Raw genomic sequence first — 15,810 nt, 5'->3', positions numbered from 1 at the left:
TGAAAAATTTCACTTTGGGTGTAATAAGTCTATAAAATGAGTTTCACTTTTAAAAATTGAATTACTGAAGGAGTAGATACTTATACATGCTCACACTAATGATTCAATGCAGTTTGAAGTTTGTTTGAAATAACGTACCTCATCACCCGAAAGAAAACTCGACGAGGTAGTATTGGATGACATTGCTTTTTGGCACATAGCGCCTACCGTAGTTGCAACGCACATTTGAAAAAGCGAAGCGCTAGAGAGCACTATTCGTTTGAATGCAAAATACAGTTTTACCACTAGATGGGAGAAGATCCTACACAGTATCCCTTTAATGTAAATCTAGGGAAAGCGTTACTGTTTTCACTGTATTTTTACACAAAATGTCTCTATAATTCCATGAAATCTTTTATTTTAAACATATATTAATTGTTTGAATAGAGTCATCCACCTTTAAAAAAACAGAATGATTATCTTTAAAAATGATTAAGATAAGTTTAAGTACAGATAACTTCTAGTTTTATAACTAAATGTTAATGTAAGGCAATGTCTACATAAAACACATTAAAAACATGTGATTTTACTTTGAAAAAGAGCATGTTTAAATTAACCATTTTGCAAAATATATCCGTAAAAAAAATGTTTTTTTTAAATTCAGATACATGGATAAACTGTCAAAATATATTAACTGAATTTGTCTTAACGTAGCTTAACTGTACTTTTACATTGTCACCCACCCCCCCACACACACACAAACACAAAAACTTCTTACGTACATAATCATTTATTTCTCTATAAATATAAACTTCCCCACAACATACTCATTTGCAACGGCTTCAATATAATTCAGCATTATATTAACACAACATAGTTGACATTATTGACAAACTTTTCCTTTCGGAACAAAAGTTATACATACAAAAATATAAAAAGGAATCACACATACATACATATAAAACATGACTATGAAAATATATATACATAAAAGAAAAAACTATTTATTTTCAAATAAAAAAGCAGAATTAATCAACAATGGCACATTTGCAATGGTTTTAAAATTTAAATTAAACTCAAAAACTGACAAACTCAAATGTTTTTACAGTAGGAACACCTTTTGTTTTTGGCCAAATATAAGCAGAATGAACCTGTTCCTTCATGTATGTATGTGTGTATAAATAAATAATAAAAATATATTTAGAATAATAAAGCAGAATGAAATTGCAATGGAACATATCTGAGGTGATATGGACAAAATCAAATATTACATTTTTTGACTGAATACCTAGATAACGATATTGTGAAATTTGAAGGATCACTATTGGTTCTTTATCAAAATATTTCGACAATCCTTAGTAATTTGGATAGGATGACCAAGATGGTATGAACAAATAAAATGGCTACAACTGTGTACTGTCTTTTACTGTAAAGCAACCTTTAAAGTGAGGAACTTATGCCATATCACTATATTACTTTATCCAAAATCCCAGACTATAAGCAGTCTTATATCAAAATCACTGAAATATTAATATATTGTACAGCCCTGATATGAACATCCAAACATTAGTTTACATACTAGTTAACAAACCAAATTAATAAACAACTCTTGTGGTTTGTGGAACACATGTGAACTCTCTATGTATGAAAGAGAGTAACTTGTGTGTATATCTGTGAAAGAGAAAGATGCATACATCTTTGTGTGTGTGTGTCGCCTGTGATGATGCGTTAAGGAAGCTTCTCTTTGCTTCGTCTGGTCATACTCACTCCTTCACTTGTCCCCTTTTTTCTACTCCATTCAAAGTCTGCAATGTTTCTGATCAACCAAAGAACCTTGAAAGAACCTTGAAATACAGTTCAAGGTAATTTATACTTTGTTGGTCCCTGTGGGGGAATTCATTCTCAGCATTTAACCCATCCTAAATAGGAGCAGTGGACAGCCACTGTGCAGGGCCCAGGCACCAACTCCAGTTCTAGGAGGAACATTGACCTGATATAAATGTTGATGGTAGGACAAACCAGAGCACCCAGAGGAAACCCACGCACACAAGGGGAAAATATACATACTCCACGGAAAGATCCTGAGACGGCCAGGATTTAAACTCAGGACCTTCTTTCTGTGAGGCGACAGTGCTAACCCCTGAGCCACCATGTTGCCCAATGTTCTGATCATATCTGTTCAAGCATTTGTTTGAAAAATATGTACTGGATGGGGTCTTATTGTTTTGTAACCAAGCATTTTCAGTCTCATTCATGTTGAACAGATATGAAAAACTGCTCCCTCAAACTTGAAAGTTGTCATGCATAAAGAATCTTTTTAAGCGCATTATTGCATGCTTTCATTGAGTGGCAAAATAAACAGGTAAACCTTCCCTGAATTAGCCCCATTATTTTTTTGTGCCCCTAAATTCTGGACTGTTTTTAACCCTGACACTTTAATTGCGCTAGCTCTAGATCTGCTTATGTAATGGACTGAGTGACTGACTCCACCTTGTTGAACAAGATGCAGTATGCAATTTTGACCATTTGCTGGTGACATCAGTAAAAACAACATCGCACTGTCACAGACACGCAAAGCATAGCGCATGTTCTACTGAGTTCTAATGACAGAAAACATGGATATAACTCTCACAAGGCTACGATTGGATTATTTGGATTAGATTTCTCTTCTCTCTTTTGCCAGAGTAAGAAAATGAGGGCATTGACTAGCTCAGTGGTAGCACCGGCGCCCCACGTCTGGAGGCTTGAGTCTTCCTGCAGCGGCTGTGGGTTCAACTCCGACACCTTGCTGCATGTCTTCGCCACTCTCTCCCCCCTTCACACTGAACTGTCCTGTCAATAAAGGCTTGAAAAGAATGACTGATTACACTTCCAGTCTTACCTCTGCAAGAATTCCAGAGTTGCAAATATCAGTACAATGGCATCACCATCAGTACAAGTCTGCAGCACTTAACATTAAAACTTGGTTATAACATGGTAATAGTTTCATAATAAAGAGGTAATAATTCAGTCAATCCATGTAATTACCAACGTAATAGCTTGGGTTTAAAATTTTTAGATTGATATTGTATGGATTTGTGTAAAAGGCTAATAACGGGCCTCAAACAAAGGGTAATAATGGGGAACATGTTAAGATTGCAGTGATGACTATTTTTTAATAGTATGGTAATATTTGGGTAACAATATGTTAACGTGCCAAAAATAAAATGATTATATCAGTGCAATATTTGAATAAAAAAATGGTAATATGGTGACATTATTGGGTTATATTTTGTAAACCTGAATTTGCATCCAACTATAAAACAAGCACATTGACTATGTGCTTCATTTTTGTGTAATTCTTGATGCCCTACATAACCTCTAACTGTTTTTAATGCAATGCCACATGTATGACATGTGAAAGCTTTTTGAACACATAATGCAAACTATGAAAAAATTCTTACTTCAGAGTAACACTTGTGGCTGCTGTCAATTCCAGGATTTATCAGGTTCCAGGCTGAGGGAATAATAAAATACAGGTTTGCGTTATTTATATGTATGTATACATTTTAGATACATACATTATACATATATATAAATACATACATCATATTTTATCGATAATATGGTCTTCCATGCCCATCCCAAACCATCATCGCCTAATTTATTTTTCCCACCAACATTCAGCAAAAAGAAATACCAGGGTCAGAGCCAATCAGACCATGGTATTCTTCTTCGCTTTAAGCTGGTGGGGAAAAAAAGTCTACACAGTACACAAACAGACTAGCTGAATGTCAGGCGCGCTGGTACGACTGAGGACATTTTTAGTCGCACTGCAATGATTTTTGGTCGTGTGTGTGTCGGCTGCTCTGCCTGCATGCTGCTCCAGGAGCATGTAAGCGGAGCTAACGTTAACTGCTAAGAGCCACCATTGCAACCAACAAACTACACAAATCCAAACAGCTACACCATCCACAGTCAGACACACAGCTGCTTATATACTGCCAACGTGCAGCTAAAAACTCACGCTAACGACTGACGCTGCTCAGGTGTGTGAGTGTTTTGCAGTCTAGCGAAACATCCTGGCGCAGACTATTTACTGACGTTTACCAACCCGTTGGTGGACCGAGCTCAACCCCCCCTTTCCCCCACCGGCCCAAGAAACAGTCCCCCCTTCTGTTAGCTAGTCTTAGCTGCTACCTAGCTAATGTAATGTCAGTATTACTTGCTATTTTCAGCTGTAACATCTTAGCAAGGATGTTAGACATTGGCAGTATTTGAAGTCTTGAGCTACATGTTTTAATTCCACTCATTCGCGCTGCTTCTCCTTTATTGGAAACACGGCTGATTTGTCCAGGCGAGGTACCAGCTTTGCTCTCTTGTGGCGTGCTCCCGCTTGCTACCTGCGTCGTCCCGCTTGCTCCCGCTTACAACCTGCGTGGTCCCGCTTCCTCTCGCTTGCTATGCTCCCGTTTGTTGCCTGCGTGCTCCCGCTTCCTAGCGCTTGCCCGCTATGTGCATTCATAGAAGCAACTCTGATTGGCAGGCTCCGTCCGTTACGTATTTACGGTCATGGTCATTGCTCAAATCCTTAACCATATTGAGTAGTTTGAAAATTTGTAACCACACCATACACACTGATGTCAAAGTAAAAGACCACAGAAGGCCTCTCAAAGAAACACGTAAAATATGGTATAAGATATAGTTGGCAATGTTCTTTTAAATTGAAAGTAGCGAATTCTGATAATATATATTATATATAATAACAATATAAATGTGGTTACACATTTATATCATTATTTTTTTTATTATTATTATCCAGAATATCCCATCTGTAATTTAATGCCCTATAATATTTTACAGTAAAGTAGACAAGCTCATATCCGGGTTATGATATGCCTGGTGGGATACATAATTAGGAAGCATGCAAAGACCATGTTGTCTACTGATTTGTTTTGGAACCATGCAGGTCAGATATAGGCCTAATGTTAATAAACAGGTAATTTACTATAATTTATAATCATGCATAGCACAGCCTCATTGCTCTGTGTTTGAGAAACCTGTACCTGCACCTACCTGGGTTTAAAGATAGCTGATAACTGTTTAGTCTAATAAAAATGCTCAATTTACTTTGTGAAAACATAAACCTCACAAAAAGTCAGATGGCACTACTACAAAGATATACAGAAGCAAAGTATGATCGACAATGATACATTACTGAGATTAAAAAAAGAACAGAACCGAAAACCTTGTTGTTAGTCCATGAGTCAGTCTCTAACCCTACAAAGGTCAGAGGGTCTCAGACGGTCCCAGGTGACATTTGCTGTTGTTGCCCGAATAATATAACACCTACAGCTCTGAAATTTTACAGGCTTAAATAAACAAGTTGGTGATGACACAGTCCCATATTGGTGTGTCTAGGTCAATCCTGTAAATTTCTTTTTAATCTACCAAAAACGTCAGGTCTACAGGTAGGCTTCAAATTAATATAGTACTTTGGCTTTTTAGTCATATCTTCAGAACAGTTAAGGCTAGAAATATCAAGCAACTTTCCTAATCATTCCAACTATCAGTGTGCGATATGCGCATATGTGCACTCTGCAGCCCTGTATATGTATATATATATATACACATATTATATTATGTATATGTGTGTTAAATCTGGTGGCTGCTTTGCCTGCATGCCGCTGCTGCGGTTCAGCGTCCAACAAGCGGAGCTAACATTAACTGCTAACAGTCACCGCTGCAACCAACAAACTCCAACATCCTGGCGCCGACTATTTACTGGCGTTTACCAAACCGTTGGTGGGTTATTGACTGAGCCCATATACCCCCCACAAAGGTCAGAGGGTCGCAGAGCATGACATTTGCTCGCAAACTATAACACCTACAGCTCTGAAATTGTACAGGTTTAAATTAGAAAAGTTGGTGATGATACAGTCCGATTTTGGTGTGTCCAGGTCAATCCTGTAAAATTGTACAATTTTTTTAATCTACCAAAAACGTCAGGTCTACAGGTAGGCCTCAAATGAAACCTGCTCTAGAGTACTTTGGCTTTTTAGTCATATCTTAAGAACGGTTAAGGCTAGAAACATCACAGCTGTTACGGTAAATGTTAAAAGAGGTCAGCAGGTTAATGTTACTTGGGTTGTGAACGCGACTGTAGACAACAGTGGTGTAAAATGCGTATACGCTAAACTAACAGCTAGTGTTTTTTAAAATCTGCTTCAAAACTGATCAAAATCCACCTAAATTATCCTTGACCCTTATTTTGGCATGCAATTTACATCGCAAATCTATGACTGATTGGCAATTACTTTGTCTTTTTAATCCGAAATTATAAGTGAATGGTCATGAGGTTTGCCTGGGATAGGGAAGAGTGAATGACACCTCTCAGCTCGTTCATAGATTTAAGATTGCATTCCCAAAGGTCTGCTGTAACTGGTGCGTTGGAGCATCATTTTATATCTGTATGGTGGTCTGGTAGGAATGCGCACCCAATATTTTGAACGGATAGACTCTTAATACCTTTCTCTGTGTATGGGGAATGTAGTGATGGGTCAAATAAATGTAAGGAAGTGTAAAAGAAGTGTAATAATTAATTTTTAATTTAACTCTACACACACAACACTGTTTTTGAACTGTTTCATAGGATAGTCAATACCTGTGTTTTTTCAGTTTATGTATGTAAAGTAGTGGTTAAGTAATGCAAAATGACAAAAATATTTCTTTATTTAGTCATAGATTTTCTTTCAATTGTGAAATTTAAACGTATTATTAAAAGTTTTTTTTATTTATTTGACAGTGGCATATCACAATAAAAAATATTTTTGTAAAATTACAGTAAATGCAGCTACTTTTGTCAGTAAATAATACTTCATATTCACAGTTAGTTTTGGTGAAATTACATTTAGAAGCTGTTAAAAACAGATATTTAATGTATTCCATTTTTACAGAATTCCTTTGTGAAATTACAAAACACATTTCTGTTAACAGTTTATTCTTGTAATTTGAACACTTTTTTCTGTCACTGTGAAATACAAAAAAAAATTGTAAAATCTATTGAGAAAAACTGTAAAAAAAAATAAATACAGTGTACATGGTTGAGTTCACAACACATACACTGAGCTTGTCACACACTGACAATCTGAATGTGCACTTTCACTTTGCATACAAGCGGAACAGTTTCTTTCAGGTAGTACTTGACAAAGCTGCCCTTATAATATAAATCCTTTTTTTAATAGGGAATGGGAGATTTCACTATGATTAATTCATTGCATGTTGTGCCCAAAATACACCCATGATCAATTAAGAGAAAAAATCCAACCCTTGAACCATGCGCCTGGTGCAGATACTGTATTTCGCCACCATTGAACTAGCAAAAGTGGTTTTATACATGGCTTAAATGCACCTCCTTCAAGCGGTTCACATTATTAAGATAGAAGCCTGAATTGGTTTTCTTGTTGAAGTAGAGTGCTAGTTAAAAGGACAAAGGTATCATGGATAATGATACCATTGCCAAGATGGCGCCGTGCTAGGTGGCAGCCTGTTGTAGCAGCTCCCGGTGTTTAGAACTTTTTTATGTCTTTTACTTGCCTTTTTGTACTTCTTTATTTCTAATTCTTCGGGACTACTGCAATAGTGATGACAATGGCTGGTGTCTGTTTCGGAACGTTTCTCGCTGTTTCACTGCTACTTTCGTTACTTCTGGTAACGGGGAGCCACGCACAGGACAGCGGGTGCCTTGTTTACACACGCGACCAGCTGGTCGCACAGTGTGGACCGGCGCTGCTGCCCGGAACCAGCCCTGACATCCTGGAGACGTCGGGGGTTGCAGAGCGGGAGCGAAACGGAAAGCAAAGAGGAGGAAACATAAACCAGCCGTTCCAGCGATGATCATGGGGAACGTACAATCTCTGGGATATAAGACGGACGAGCTGGCCGTGCTTATCAAGACCCAGAGGGAATATCGTGAGTGTCGTGCTTTACTGAGACCTGGACTCGGCACTCGCTTATCCCGGACAACAGCGTGGCTGCAGCCGGCTTCAGCGCGGTCCGAGCAGCAGAGATGAGCGGAGCGGATTGCACTGCATGTGAGTGAGAGGTGGTGTAATCCTGGACATGTAACCGTGAAGGAGCATCTCTGCAGCCCGGATATTGAATTGCTGGCCGTCGGGCTGCGTCCGTACTATCTGCAGAGGGAGTTTACGTCTGCCATTGTGTTCGCTGTTTACATTCCTCCATCAGCTGATGCGGAGGTAGCTGCTGACATCATACACGCCACAGTTTCACAGCAGCCCAACGCGTTCATGGTTATTACTTGGGATTTTAACCATGCAACACTGGACAAAACACTCCCAAAATTTCATCAGTATGTTGACTGCCCCACCAGAGAAAACAGAACACTGGACCTCCTGTATGCAAACACCAAGGATGCATACAGTGTCACCGCCCTTCTGTGAAGACAACACCATGCCAGCCTGGACTGTACGTTGCTTCCCCAACAACAAGCCCTGGATCACCAGCAACCTGAAAGGACTTCTTAACAAGACAAAGAAAGCCTTCAGGTCGGGGGACAGACTCCAGCTGAGGGGGTTGCAACACGAGCTGAGGGAGAACCTGAGGGAGAGTAAAGAGTCTTACAGGAGGAAGCTGGAGGCCAAACTCCAGCAGACCAACGCGAGGGACGTGTGGATGGGGATGAAGGCCATCACCAGGTGTGGTGTGAGAGACAGGCAGCCTGGACAGGGAGCCTGGATAGAGCAAACGAGCTGAACTGTTTCTTTAACAGGTTTAGCTCACAGCCCTCAGTCTGCCGTCTCGTCTACCACACACCCTGCCCCCCACACACCTTCGCTGCCTCCAATGATCCCGCCCCTCTTCCCCCCTCTCTCCCTTGTGGTGAGCACACCAAATCCAATCCCCCCACCTTCACAACACCTCCATCCCCCCACGGACAGTCAGAACCCCCTCTCCCGCTGGACTGTGACAACGGCCCAGGTGAAGAGACAGTTGGAGAGACTTCACCAACACAAGGCTGTGGGACCAAATGACATCAGCCCCAGGGTTCTGGAGACGTGTGCCAGCCAGATGTGTGCTGTTCTCCAGCATCTCTTCAACCTGAGCCTGAGCCTGGAACAGGTGCCGGTGCTGTGGAAGACGTCCTGCCTGGTTCCTGTTCTGAAGAAGTCGACTCCATCCGGACTAAATGACTACCGACCAGTTGCCCTCAAATCTCATGTGATGAAGGTGCTGGAGAGGCTGGTCTTGGCCCACCTGAGGCCGCAGGTGAGATCGTGGCTCAACCCTCTAGAGTTTGCCTATCAGCCTCTTCTGGGTGTGGACAATGCTGTCACATATCTGCAGCAGCGGGGCCCATTCGCATCTGGATGGTGTTGGCGGCACTGTGAGAATCACTTTCTTTGATTTGTCCAGTGCTTTCAACACCATCCAGCCACTGCTACTGGGTGACCAGAGAGATGGTGATCGACTTCAGGAGGAAGAGAACAGCTTCACAGCCCCTTTTCATTCTGGGGGAGGAGGTGGAGACAGTGGAGGACTACAAGTACCTGGGAGTCAAGATCGACAACGGACTGAACTGGAAAACCTGTCCGTCCTCACAAGGGCAGCCAGCTCGTCCGTCTTGTTGGTCAGGCAGTTCACATTCGCCATCACTATCGACGGAACCGAGGGCTTGTACTTCCACCGCTTAGCCGCTAGCCTAGCCTTCACCTTCGCTCCGGCTCTGCAGCCTACCTGCCTCCTCCTCAGCTCCTCATTCAGTCATTGTATCCGTAGGATATATAAAGCTCTACACAGCTAGTGCTATATAAAGAGAAAAAAGTTTAAAATAGCACACTTAAAATACTAAAGACAACACGACACGTACGGAGCTACTGGATAAGTGTCCTGCTCTCGCCGGCGCCTGGGAGTGTAAATGGATGCGTTTGAAGCTGTGGTGGAGAGGAGGACTTTGAACAAACTGTTATCCATCATCGATAACCCGGACCATCCTCTCCACCTCACACTGGACAGACAGCGGAGCTCCTTCTCCAATAGGCTGATTCAGCTTCGCTGTCACAAGGACTGTTACAGGAAATCTTTCCTGCCACAAGCCATAAAACTCTATAACACATCACCTCTGGCTGACAGATAGACCTTGTTCCACTGTCAATGCTTCCACTGTCAATAATTCTGTGAATTTATTATTCTTGATTTCTATATTTTTTTGGCAATTCGTATATTTTAAATTTTAAATTTGGTAGGTAAATATTGTATATATTTTTTAGTGTGATGTGTGCTGCTGCTACACCAGAATTTCCCAGCTTGGGAGGAATAAAGTATTTATCTATCTATCTATCTGTCTATCTACTCAGCAAGATTGACTGATGTTACCTTACTAGAAGTGTAAAGTAAATGTATAATGTAGAGAAGTCATTAGGAAAAAGTTATTTTCCATTGCTGTCTACAGCTTGAAGTTTCAGGACCTGTGATTTATTTGTGACTTTTTAGGAATTAAAGATATTTCAGTCAGGACCACTATAGTCAAAATTAATTAATTTAAGAATCGCAATTAGTAATATTTGGCGGTATGGCTCTCTTCTGTGACCTCCCTGCCCTTCCATGTGAATATACGTGGAAAGCCAGAGGTAGAGAGAGCACACTTCCCTGTGAGAGCAGCAGCTTATGACCCCCAGCAGAGAACAGAGCAGGCATCAATGCCAACATGACATTGATTAAGTCGGATACAGTATGAAAAGGAGGTGCTGGGTTGGAGGTAGTTTGCAAAGTGTCGTGCAGTATGATAAGTGAAGATGATGAGAGCCCAACAGAGAACCCCTCCACCTTGTCCATCTCTGCCCCTCCCACACCTTCTAGCTCCACCAACCATTTAAGGAGAGTTTGGCCCCGCTGGAGCTGGACTTTGCTAAATTCAAAGAGCTGACCTAGGCCAGACTGTCTGATCCCCAAGACAACACTATGCAACAGCTTCAAGAGGAGTTCCAGCAGCTCAAGAGAGACAACCAGACCTTGGCATCTGACCTCGGGGAAGTGTAGAGGCACTAAAATAGGAGGACAGTGTGCTCCGTGTAAACCAAAGTGAAGGAGGATGCTGCAAATAAGGTTGACAGGCCAACTCTCAATAGTCCTCACAATGACGACTACAGAGACACAGACTCTCCATGCCAGTGTCCCAAACCCTTGCCTTGTCTCTGTCCCATCGTCTCTGCCCTGCACCAAGCCCAACGACACCCTAGCAACTCCTGATACACCCACACAGCCAGCTGCCAACAGCCAGCTCTACCCATCCCAGCTTCTGTCCACTCAGCCTGAAAAACAAGCCCCACAAGTAGTCTGGCTGACTCAAACGGGAGATTCCTGGACACACAAGCTTTTTCCTAGTCGGAAAGTACTATATAAACACTGCAGTACCACAGGCCACGCAATGAAGCTGTTAGAAAAGGAGACCCTCAGCAGCCCTCAATGCCTGGTGATCCACACAGGAACAAATAACTTGCATAGCCTCCGAAAAGGACACTGCTGAGGCACTGAGGAAGATGGCAAAATGCATCTCTGTCAGGCCTTACGCCTGTACATAGTTAATGGAAGGTTCAGAGGGGAATCTTTAGGGAGATTCACCTACTCCTCAGCTTTGGGTCTTGTGTAGTAGACTATGCAATCACTGACATGGACCCCTACACTATCAGTGCATTCACTGTCAGACAACAATCCCTGCTTTGAGACCACAACCAAATAAATGTCTTCTTTAAACTCTCACGTCAAATTAGTGACAAAAAAGGGAACCCAATAAGCTGTATACATTAAATCCTTCTTACAGATGGACCCAAGACAGCAGACACAAATTCATGGCTTCATCATGGCCTTAAACTCACCTGATCTGATGAATGACATATCAATATATGACCAAAACCAAGATGTCTCTACCAGATTTGGTGTAAACAAGGCCATTGATGATATGAATATGATATGTCATAAGGCAGCTATTAAAGCTGACTTCATAAAACAAAAACAGAAAGAAAAGACCTGAGAAAAATAGCAAATGACAAAATAAGACATACGTGAATCAAATCAATTCAGATCAATGTATTATAAAAGAAAAACTCCAAACATTAGAAGAAACAATTAAAGACAACCAAAACCCACTTTATTTCCCACTTAATTGGGAAGACCACAGACAAAATCTGTCCAGCCCAGGAAAGCTTGTGGTCAAGACATCATCAAAATGAAATGCTCAAATGCAGTGAAATGGCGATTTATCATTTGAACCTTTTGTGTACCATATTATCTTTGTTATCTCAACCCCTCTTTCTGTCTCCTCACATGATCTGTTATCCTCACACTTGTTGATTTGCTTTCTATTGATAAGCTAGTGTTTTTTGTTTTTGTGTATTCCTTTCTATTGTTTGGCCACCCTTTTGTCTTACTCATTTATTCATTGCATGTATAAGCAATCCACGTCTGCATCTTGGAGACACTCAGCGGTGGTCCTTTTAACTTAGGTGATCCTTTGATTATATGCTTTTGTGAAACCCCCACCAGGCTGAGGCCTTTAAGATGCAGCTGCTTTTGCTACTCGGGGTCAGACTCTGTTGCCAGATTCTGGGTGCAGACTCTGTCCTTTCCACCTGGGAACGTATGCTCTGCAGATTCAACTAAGAAATAAACTTGCAAAGACAATGTGACTGTTTGACACGTGTTTCTCACTGGGAAAACTCAAAGAGTTTCAACAACATGCAGCACCCCAGGGTGCAGTGTTGGAGTTGCTCAATATTGTATTACAATCAGGATATTTTCCTGAAATATGATGCAAAGGGCTCATTTCCGTCATTCATAGGAGTGGGGACAAATCAGACCCTAATAACTACCGTGGCATCTGTGTCAGCAGCTGTCTAGGTAAATGATTCTGCAGTATTCTAAATTGAAAGAATACTAGACTTCCTTGAGGAACACTATCTTGAGTAAAAGACTGTTTGTGTGATCAAGATCAAGAGGATTGTTGTTGGACCCTAGGAAACCAAGGAGGGACACACTCAGTCTCACGCGGAGAAGAGCAGACTATTCGGAGCCCAAATACTCAGACCCAGCCTAACCCCTCTCCTCTGCTCTCTCTCTCCAGGCACAGTAGAGGTATATAATAAATAATAAAACAAACTATATTTTTTTAACGTGACTGACGTGCTCCTTATTCCAATTGTTGGTTTAAATCACCTCGAGCTAAGCCCGGCCTCTCACATATGTTGGAGAATGAGGGCATTTTGAGCCAATGCTAATCAGTTCAACCAATAATTGGAATAGGAGTGAAAGTTTAAATCTTATGGAGGGAGCGGTTAATGCTCTCCTGCAGGGGCAGACCCAGCTGTAGGCAGCAGTTGTGGAGCTGGTCAAGGGGACTAGAGCCACTGCAGTAAGAAGCCACCCAAAAGATTTGCTAACCAAGCTAACAGGGGAGGACGATGTTGAGGCCTATCTCAAAGTGTTTGAGAGAACAGCATGGAGAGAGACATGGCAGCCAAATGAAGGGGGAGTTATCAGGCCTGCCGGGACCTGTCTGTTGGGGAGGCTGCAGACTACCAAAGCCTCAAGGCCGCTATCCTGGCACAGTATGGCTACAGCCTACAAGCAAAGGCCCAGAGATACCATCAGTGGGCATACTTCCCAAGCCTTCCTGCCCGGGCCCAAGTAGCCAACCTGAGTCAGCTAACCCGGAGCTGGCTAGCCGAGTGAGACGGCCCACCACTGTTGGAGAGATTGGTGGTAGACAGGTGCGTGCGAGCCCTCCCCGAGGAAGCTACAGGGTATGTTTCCCAACAAGGACCTACAAGCCTGGATGGACTAGTGGCCCGACTTGAAAACTTTCAAGTTACCTGTGAAATGATGCGGTCTCCATGGACCGACTCTCAACGAGCACCCACAGGGGGTAACAAGCATGAGAAGGAACACTCACAAAGGATGGCCCCGCCCCGGACAGCCAGGCCCCAGCTGGAACAACGTCAACCGCGACTCCCAGCAATGTTTTTCCTGTGGTAAGGAGGCCCACTTGTCCTTGAGCTGCCCAGGAAAGGAAGACAGCATGCCAACAGAGGAGACTGGAGAACACCCCCTCCACACATCTCTTTACCTTACCACCTGCTGGGCCCATGAGGAAATCCAACCACCCAAGTTTCCGATAACTGTGGCTGGGAGGGACACATAGGCGCTGTTGGACTCCGGTAGCACAATCTCACTTATTCGGCCAGGATTTGTGGACACCCCCATAGGTGAGCTTGTGGAGGGTTCTTGTGTTCATGACGATGTAAGGTGCTACCCCACGCTGAAGTGACCATGCAGACCCGCCAGGGCCTGTGCACAGTAAGAGCTGGACTGGTTGAGAAATTGCCAGTACCAATCCTTGTTGGGAGAGACTGTTCGGTGTTCCATCGGTACTCGGAGGAACGCCCCGGTCGGTGGAAAAAAAGTTATTCTGCACGGAGAAGAAGGATCAGGAAAACACTCTGCTCCCAACCAGCCTGGGCTGCAACACATGGGGGAAACAGCACTTCTGGCCCAGAGACATCTCCAGATGAAGATGGGGAACACCCAGAGACAGACGCTACTGCCACGGTGGAGGAAGCCCTCGCTGAACCGACATCCAACCAGGAAGAGGATGATTCAGCGACGGTCTTCTCAGAGTTCCCCCAGCCAGAGCTGCCCCCCTCTGCTGTCCCTGGGAAGGGGGAACTGCACTGTTACTAGACCCCAACCTGAGCCAAGCCTGGAGAGATGTTGTGGAGATCGACGGGAGACCACAGGAGGGGGTGAGTGAAGTTACTCATCTACATTTTATGATAAAGGGGGACTGTTGTATAGAGTGGTGAACGTTGACAATGAGGTGTTTGAACAGCTGCTGGTCCCCAAGCCCTATGTCTCCAAGGTGCTGTACCTCGCCCACTCTCACGTTCTTGGTGCAGCCGGTTTTTCTGGCCTGGCGTCAAGAGAGCCGTCCAGGATTATTGCCGCCACTGTGCCGAGTGTCAAAAAACTGTCCCCAAGGTAAACTACCATAATCCATTGATTCCGTTGCCTATTATTGAAACGCCTTTCAGTAGGATCGCCATTGACATTGTGGGGCCCCTACCAAAGTCCAGTCGAGGCAACCAATACCTCCTTGTTATCTTGGACTATGCTACCCGTTACCCAGAGGTGATCGCCCTGCGGGCCACTACTTGAGGAGCCATTGCTTGGGGGTTGCTCCAGGTCTTCAGCCGGGTAGGGATTGCAGAGGAAATCCTGACGGATCAGGGGACCTGTTTCATGTCAGGTGTAATAAAAGAGATGTGCAAGCATCTGAAGGTACGACAGCTGTGGACCTCAGTCTACCACCCCCAGACTGATGACCTTGTTGAACGGTTTAACCAGACCTTAAAGCAGATGCTGTGGAAAATTTTTGATGTGGATGGTAAAAATTGGGACCAGCTCTTACCTTATGTCCTCTTTGCAGTCCGAGAGGTCCCGCAGAGCTCGACCGGGTTCTCACCGTTTGAGCTGCTGTATGGCCGGAGGCCTCGGGGGATGCTTGACCTGGCTAAGGAGGCCTGGGAGCAGAAACCATCTCACCACCGATCGGTCAACGAGCATGTAGAAAAAATCCAGTAACGAATGTCCCAGATATGGCCCCTTGTTCAAAAACACATGCAACAGGCCCAGCAGGCCCAGTACAGAGTGTATAACCAAGGGGCCAAGGTCCGAGAATTCCAGCCTGGAGACAAGGTAATGGTCCTGATACCTACCAACGAATGCAAATTCCTAGCCAAGTGGCAGGGCCCCTATGAAGGGATCGAGTGGGTCGGCCCG

General features: G+C 43.3%; 1 long non-coding RNA gene across 1 annotated transcript; it reads right to left on the bottom strand.

Moving 5' to 3' along the window:
* Positions 1–753: 753 nt before the first annotated feature.
* On the bottom strand, positions 754–15,578 carry LOC118319868. Its single transcript, XR_004796129.2, has 3 exons — positions 15,440–15,578; positions 3,423–3,475; positions 754–2,824 (listed from the first exon to the last, which is right to left on the bottom strand). It is a non-coding gene; the product is annotated as an uncharacterized LOC118319868 (long non-coding RNA).
* Between the last annotated feature and the right edge of the window lie 232 nt (positions 15,579–15,810).

This window comes from Scophthalmus maximus, chromosome 9 (assembly GCF_022379125.1).
Source record: "Scophthalmus maximus strain ysfricsl-2021 chromosome 9, ASM2237912v1, whole genome shotgun sequence".
Lineage (NCBI taxonomy): Eukaryota > Metazoa > Chordata > Actinopteri > Pleuronectiformes > Scophthalmidae > Scophthalmus > Scophthalmus maximus.
The sequence above is the reverse complement of the archived record's forward strand: the minus strand, read 5'-3'. Positions and strand labels throughout refer to the sequence as shown.